Raw genomic sequence first — 8,519 nt, 5'->3', positions numbered from 1 at the left:
CAAGCTGTTTCTCTTGAAGGAACAGAAAAGACCAGAAATATATATTACCCTATATAGATAAGGGTAACTGTGTATGTCTCTTTTAAAGTTGCAAGTTGCACACACAGCCCAGGAGCTATGTCAATAAATCTTCTAAATTTAAGACTACAGATGTTGTTCCAGTCCTTTATTACGTGTGACACATTTCAAATGATGTTATGTTTGCCTCCCACAGCAGTATGTAAACTGATGATGCATTGTGCCTTGACATCTCTCATGGAAGCAGTTTGGAAATCTGTCTAATGAGTTCAGCATAATGTTAAGCTCTGCAACATTGTTTCTGCCCATCTGTCCCGCTTTTCAGTGGGGTAGACAGGCATGTTGCCTAAACTCAGTGTTAATAGATCTTACTTTTTCTTTTAAGTGTTTCTTAGGCAGCAAAATGATTTTGAATTTTAAAGCATAGCTTTAAAGCATAGTTTTGTGTTAATATGCTTGGTCACTTCAAATCACTTGAGAATTGAATACTTAAATGTTGCACTGTGACACTATGATTAGCTGATAAAATTGGGGCAAGATAATATTATATCAGATTTATTTTTGAGGAAATTGGAGCATTGCAGCAGCACATATTGGCAGGGTACATCAAAGAAAAAAAAGGACATAGATAAGAGAGTAAATGGAGGTTGTTTAAACATACATATACAATTTCTACTGTATTTAAGAGCATGAAAAACTGGCTGGAGCCATATTTGTCCGGTTAGAAATTAGCTTTAATTTAAGCTAATGGAATCACCTAATCGCACTCTCTTAGCTCCTGGGGGTAATTGGCAGTGCTGTCAGATATTTCAGCTAATTTCTTTCTATCCACCTATATTTAAATCAGACCCCTGCCCAACTGTGATTCCTCAGTGCCACTCGGGAAGCCACTATGCTGTTGATGAGATGTCTATTTAGGCAAATGACAGGAGAACGGGTCACAAAAGATAATTTGTGCATGAAATTAGGGTAGCCCAAGGCATCAGTCAACACTGTTGTGAAGAGAGGAGAAAAAACAAAAATGAAATATTGATGGAGACATAAAGAAGATTTCAGCCTGCTGTGTTTTCATTGCAGTCAGTGTGTGTGATGTTAAACCAGCTGGCATACACTCACACTCTCTCTCTCTCTCACACACACACTCACAGAAAGAGCTTATTTTATGCCAGCTGGTGCAACATCACAGCGCAGATCCTTGCTGTATAGGGTCAAGGTTGGAACAGTAATATTTTTCAAAATAAATTAAATATAGCCTTTTTCACCTATTAGTTAGGAGCCCATGAAATTTCAGACAAAAACATGTTTCATTAGGAGGCTTGTCTCAAAAGCAAAGGCAGATGTCAGATTCAAGGTTTCCAGAAGTTTTAGAAATCTGTGCGTCAGCAGAGGCCCTGCAGCAGTTATATGCTCTTACTAGTGGACAGGTACTTACTCCTGCTGACTGTGATGAGGCTGACTGCTGCACTAACAGTTCATATGTATTCAGGATCAGAGTCATGCACACATTCACTCATACCGATGCTCTGTGTGACCTATATTGACTCATTTTGAAGCCTGATGGCACATGCTGTTTTGACAGCATGAGCAGAATTAAAAAATGGCGTTTTAGCCCGTTTATTCTCTTTTCCCTGCCAGCGAGTGTTATTAATATTTTCAGACTCTTTGGAATTTCAGGTTTCATTTAAGGTCATTAATTATTAAAACTGAGTGAATACAGTTTATTATGCTGGTGGGCCTGCCCATGGGCCACAGTACAGAAGTGGGAACAGTTTAAATTTAGACTGTTTTCAGTGTGTATCCCTATTTTATGAAACTTTTCTTCATGTTTGCCAAGACAACGGTCAGTGTCACACAATACTGTGCAGTTAGGGCTTACGACACACAGTTGTGCTTGAGAGCTTCACTGACAGACAGCTGGGCTTTGAAATGTAAGGTCTTAACATAAGGCACTATAGATCAAAGGATTTCTGCCTCAGTGACATTTTGCTGCTATTTATATGAATATTGTGACAGTGTGATTGGCTCAAGGACTGCTGCACTGCAGGGGGTCGCACATAATTGACAGCCCAGAGTGTGTATGATTGGTTACCATTGTAACTGTGGTAACCATTGACAGGACATCCTGGACAGAACCACACAGGTCTTGACCCAGAGTTCACACATCCTTCCAGGTTTGTGTGTTTTTTTTTCTTTTTGGTGTGTGTGTGTGTGTGTGTGTGTGTGTGTGTGTGTGTGTGTGTGTGTGTGTGGACGGACTTGTATTACTGATGTTGTGGGGATGTAAATATGTTTACACAGTCACATTGTGGGGACTCGCCTTCCTTTTGGGGACAAACGCACGTCCCCATAACGTAATTCATTAAATTTTAGGGTAAGTCTCAAAGAAATGAATGTAAGTCAATGTAATATTCTCTGAATTGATGGAAACATGACTGTGTGTGTGTGTGTGAGAGAGAGAGAGAGAGAGAGAGAGAGAGAGAGAGAGAGAGAGAGAGAGAGAGAGAGAGAGAGAGAGAGAGAGAGAGAGAGAGAGAGAGAGAGAGAGAGAGAGAGAGAGAGAGAGAGAGAGAGAGAGAGAGAGAGAGAGAGAGAGAGAGAGAGAGGGAGAGAGAGAGAAATCTATTTGCAAAGCAGGCTGCAGCCACTGGCTGGATGAGACATGGACTGAGATGTGTTGTTTGCAAAAAGAAATTGCAAATGATAATGATATTTTTCCTGAGAGAAACGGAGAAAGAGAGAGAGGGAAAGCGCGAGCAAGACAGCACATGTGCGTGCATATGTACGAGTGTGTGTGTGTGTTTGAGTGTGTATATGTGTTGTCAAGCAGTTTGCCTTGGGATTCAGACTAAGTCAATTGAAGGTAATTTCACTGCAGCTCATTTCCAAGCATTTGTCTTTCCATCAGCAGCCACACCAGACCTCAGAGCACCTGCTGCAACAAACTTTCTCTCTCTCTTTGCTGTCACCACCTCTCATTCTTCACCCCTGACCTGCAGGCTGTCAGGGAGAAATCAGTTTCTCTGATTCACACGCCTGTCCCTCTCTCTACATCTTATTGGATACCACTCTCTTCTCGCCGCTTGTCTTTCATCGTTACCTGTGTTTGTTGTCGCACTTTTCCACTCACCACCCCCTTTTCCATCTCTGTCACGCTGTCTTTGATTTGCTGCGTGTTTCTCTCTCCCCTCCCTCCATCTCTATATTTAATCTTAGTCTCTCGCCCACATCGCACCTCTGGCTGTGCAAAATGAATGGGGAGGAGAAGGGGAGGTGACTCTGTTGGCTGGGGGGGATGAAGGGGAGGCGACGAAAGAGGAGAAACAGGGGATATGGCAGCGCGGGGAGGTGCAGACACGTGGTGGAGGGATAAGGGGGAGAGAACAGATGAAGGCGAAGGATCATGGACCAGATGAAAGTGATGCGAGTGTGTGTGTGTCAGAGGATGAGATGTAAAGACCCATTTTTCTACGTTGAAATCTCCAAAAGTGTCTGACAGAGTTTGTTAAAGAATAAAGAGAGAGGCATGGAAGAGAGAGATGCGTGAAGAGACAGTTAAAAGAGAGGAAGAAGGAGATCTGGGAAGCCGCACACACTGCTTGCCAGTAATCAATACGCACTGCAAGTGTGTTTGAGCATCTGTCACCACACACACACACGCACAGCCTTTAAACACAACAGGCAGTTTCTTGACAGGGTGCAGCTTTTTATGAAATCTGTTTATACATGCAATGAGTTTAATTTACCAGTTGGTGGGTTTGGGCTGTTCAAGAATCTTAGAATCAGTCTCAGCGAGGCCTTGTGTGTGTGTGTGTGTGTGTGTGTGTGTGTGTGTGTGTGTGTGTGTGTGTGTGTGTGTGTGTGCGTGTGTGTGTGTGTGCGTGTGCGTGTGCGTGTGTGTGTGTGTGTTTGAATAAATGCATGCCCACGCTACAGTGGTAACAGAGCACTGAATGCTCCAGCGAATCGAGTCCCCTGTCGTTTCAAGGTGAGCCTCATTTTTCAACTACCGATTGACGGGCCCTGTGTGTGTTTTAGGGAGACTGAGACTCGCTTTACTGCTCAGTAATCACACTGCTTCTCTCGCTCACTATCTTTCGCCCACTCGCCGCCAGGACAAACGCAGCACTTTAGTGGCCCTTTGAGACCGGACACACGCTGCATTTTGGGTAGTGTAGTCAGTTATTTTCCCTCTGATGTCTGGGCTCAAACCAACAAAAGAAAACTTTAGTTTTGACATTTGATTTTTACACACTGGTGAACTTTATGTTTTCGTACCACTATTTCTCTGATTATACAAAGGTACTCACTCAATTCAACACTCAATTCCATCGGGGACATTTGGGGGACATTTATCACAACAATTGTGCTCAGCAGGAAAAGGTCTGCTCTTGATGGCACTCTCCAAATCAATCTGAATGAGTATGCAAGGGTTCTTTCAATATTACACAATAAAAATACACGTTTTATATTTCCATAAATATGAATCGCAGCACAAAAGAAGACATAATTTCAAGGCTTGTACAGGCACTTGTCGATGAATAATTGTAGGAACACGTTGAAGTGAGTTCAGCACAGGCAGCCTCAATGATCTCCTAAGTAAGAGTGTGAGCTGTTAGATTAAGACCTCCTTTTTGAGCGATGGTTGAAAAAGACTGCTGATATGATCAGCAGACGAGCTGTTGGACAGGTCAGTTGGACCGATCAGCTCATTACAAGTACGACTTCACTGCTTCACCTGAGCGAACATGATACTAAAAAAGAAACTCCTTCCTCAGCTCTTTAGAAATATAATGCAGCTTGTGTTTGACCTCTAATGTGAAATTAAGATAGTGTGTGTAATAAGTACAGTGAAGAGGCTGAGAAAAGGGCCTAGTTTTGTGTCCTTATTTGAACACTAGTATTAGTATTTGTTCGATTTCTTGCTTGTGAATTAATATTGTTATTAAGTCTGCAGATGTCCAATATTTGCATGCTACATTGCAGATATCCAGTATGTATGCACTGTGTATATTTTTTCTTTCGTTTCCATAATTGGTCACTGGTTTCTTTCTTTTCAGAAATGTCATGGTATAACATTCATCCCTTTCCCCCAGACAGAAGGTAGCATCCAGTAATGATCATCAAAACAACAGGAAACCTGCTCGGCTTTCTGCATCCTGTTTTATTCTGTATTTTAATTGGGTGCAACTGTATTTTTCAGGGACAGTGCACTTTAATCAGCATTCCAACTGAAGAGCCAGAAGCCACAAAGGCTAATGTTCACATCACAGAAGCCAAGCATCTCAGCCAACCCAGCATAATCCAAGTTTGGTTCCCATTGAAGCATTGTTTGGGGCAGATTGTGTGTGCCTTACTGATAGCAAGGGACTGAAATGTCTCTTCAAGGCAGCTGGAGCAAACTATGGCAGTCCGAGAAAACTGCAACATGAGAGCAATTTTCCTACACACCCTCACGTATCATCAATTTTATGAGAAACGGAATAATAGAAAATGACTGTGCTCTACAGCAGTAGTTCCCAAACTGTTTTAGACCAGGGCACCCATAGCATCTGAAGCCACCAAACCCCAATACAACATTGCTATGGCCATATGAGCCTGCTGCTGCGCACACTCTGATATGGGGAGAGACTCCTCTGACAGCTAATTTCTCGTCTTGTTTTCATGTACACCAGGAGCGGGGGAGCCAGATCAAACATAAATGGTGTTGGTAACTCGCAATATCACAGTGAATAGACTGTCAGACAATGATGGATATCCGTCTTCCACAAGCAGCCCAAACCTGTATGTTGAGCCATTAGCTGAGTAGTTTTGAGTTTGATTTTAGTTTAGTTTTGTTGGTGAGCTTGGTCGTCTCAGACTGTGTTGATGGCTGAGATGTATCAACTTTTCTTTGAACTCTCAAGTCTTTCCATCGTTTGCTCTGATGGTCACTACTTTTCTGACTGCTGAGCCCCTGAAAAACTCCAGAGTCGGAAAGCGTGTTGTGTTACAATGACAACCAGTGACCTTGAGTTGTTATCAGCTGCGCCCATTATTATTCGTCTTACTAGCGATGATAATAGTGATATTCATTACTGTTTCTTCTGTTTTGATATGTTTGAAAAGGTAACATACTTAATGTAAATGTCTCCGATTTTTAAAAACTTTTTAAAACGTTCTTAAAAATGCACCATAAATGAACAATGATATGATAAATCTTGCAGCACCCTTGGTCCGTCCTCAAGGCTCAACTGCTCTGCAGCACAATGTGTACTGTGTGTTCATGATACATTTACGTTCCAATCTGGCTCACCATCTTTGTTATGCACATGAGGATTTAACTTTGATCCGAACATGAATGAAGATCAGAGTTTTGCCATCATGTGTTAATTGCCTGTGAGGTAGGTAGGGAGGAGTAACGTTTAACTGAAGGGCAGCTTAAAGAAGCTCAAAGCTATAGGTTGTGAGCTAACACTGTCAGTCCTTGCCCCTGGACAAGCTCCTCTGAGTATATGTACTTTGCCAAGTGTGCGTGTGCATGTTTGGAAGTAGTGATGAATAAATTAGTTTAATCAGAGATTACTTAATTTTTCATTAGACCTGTGAGGTAGACTAGCCTGGACTTGTCAGCCTTTTCTCTGAGAAACCTCAGACAACGATAACACTGAAATTTGAAGTCATTTGAAAGAGTTTGAGTCTTTTCAGTTTTCACTTGCAACCCCTGCATGAACATTGTCAGTAGACGTTATACTGTAAGTCATACATGCAAGTTCATCTTTTAAGGGATTTCATTCAGTGATCATTGACCATTAGAGGGAATTTTATTGTTCATTTGCATTTCCACACATATGAATTAATTAACTGAGGACGCTTAAACCTATCTGAGGCTCCTTCTTTGCAAATCAAGTTTGAAAAAAATGTAGTTTGAATCCTTTGTAGCCCCTTTTACTTGTTTATGAAGAGATAAATAGGACATAATTCCAAGCAATGCCCTGTTCCAGTCAGAGGGCCCTCAGAGAAATAAACTGTGAATTCTGTTTGGTTTAATGGTGTTAATTTATTTACAACCAGTTAGGTACCTGTAACAAGGAAAGGGGTGAAATATAGACAAAGAGCGTAACATTGACAAATCCATCTGGCAGCTTAATTCATTTGTTTTGTTGTTGGCCAGAGGAACGCGTGTTAGTTGAGCAGCAGAGCAGGGACACCAACGTCAAACTGAATATTTATGAGATACTTGCCATCAAATATTGGATAATGAGAGATAAACATGATAAAGTAGAAAACTAGATCCTGTAAGCCAACAGAGGGAAGTGTCTAGGATAGAGCAGGAGCTGCAGTTGCACGACCACACACACACATCTTATCAACGTGGCTGTGATTTTGCATTTTTGCTCAAACTGCGTACTCTCCCCCCGCTCTCTTTTAGCCTCTTCTTCCTGTCACCTCATCTTTTTATCCCTCCTTTTCACCTGTCCTCGTCCTCCCCCTCTTCTCTCATCCTCTTTTGTCATCTCATCTTTCTTCTCTCTGCCATATCACTCATCCTGTCCACACGTCCCATCCAATCTCTCCATCATTAACCCCCGATCTATCTCTCCTCCTCTCATCTCTCCATCCTGTAGCCCCCGCTGCCCTCACTCCCTCTCCTTCATCCATCTTCCTAGCCTTCTGACTTTCTAGTCCTTTTCTCTTTCACCCCATCTCATCTCCTTCTCATCACTTGTTCACAGTCTGTCTGGTTAGCAGAAGGGCTGAAGTGTCAGTGTCACACACACACACACACACACACACACACACACACACACACACACAAGGATGCATTTGAAAGTACACACACATATATTTCTTTTGACTCTTTCTCGCTGTCAATCTCCCTTAACCTTCATCTCTCTTTCTTTCCATCATCTGTCACTCTCTGGAGAAAATGGATGTAATTAAAGTCAATGCAGTATAATGTCATAACCTATTGATTTGGTTTCCCTAGTCTGTAATTTGCATTAAAGCCCTCAAATCTCCTTCGGTGCTGCAGTGGTTTCCAGTATACATCATATGTGCCTGCATGCATTAATTACTAGATATGTTAACAACCTTTGAGCAAATTTTAAACAATGTTTTTTAAATATTACCAAAAGAATTCAGATTTTGGTTTGTTTCTTTCTGTTGACTGAAAAAGAAAATGGTAAAGTACAAAATACAAAATCTAAATTAATAAAGCATATTCATTAAAATGGAAGGAATCTTCAGAGATTTGATTAGTACTGAATTAAATTCCTGCCAGCATATGTTGGCTATGCATCATTCTTTCATCCAAGAATGAAAACAGAGAAATGCACTTAGCAATATTCTGATGCATCACTAATAACCACATAACCACAACAAACTCCATATACACTCACGCATTATGACATTTTTTATCATTTATTCAGCAAATGTGCTTCCATGGCTGTATAGGTCCGATATTTATCAATGTTTTTATGCAAACAGACAGAATTTGAACTTGCTCTTCAACATTTCTAATG

The 8,519-nt window shown here is 41.4% G+C and overlaps 1 protein-coding gene across 1 annotated transcript in view; it reads left to right on the top strand.

Moving 5' to 3' along the window:
- Positions 1 to 8,519, top strand: part of dock2-like (dedicator of cytokinesis protein 2) — a 95,611-nt gene that overhangs the window by 57,299 nt on the left and 29,793 nt on the right. The window lies entirely within an intron of this gene.

The sequence above is a fragment of the Enoplosus armatus genome, chromosome 10, assembly GCF_043641665.1.
Source record: "Enoplosus armatus isolate fEnoArm2 chromosome 10, fEnoArm2.hap1, whole genome shotgun sequence".
Lineage (NCBI taxonomy): Eukaryota > Metazoa > Chordata > Actinopteri > Centrarchiformes > Enoplosidae > Enoplosus > Enoplosus armatus.
The sequence above is the reverse complement of the archived record's forward strand: the minus strand, read 5'-3'. Positions and strand labels throughout refer to the sequence as shown.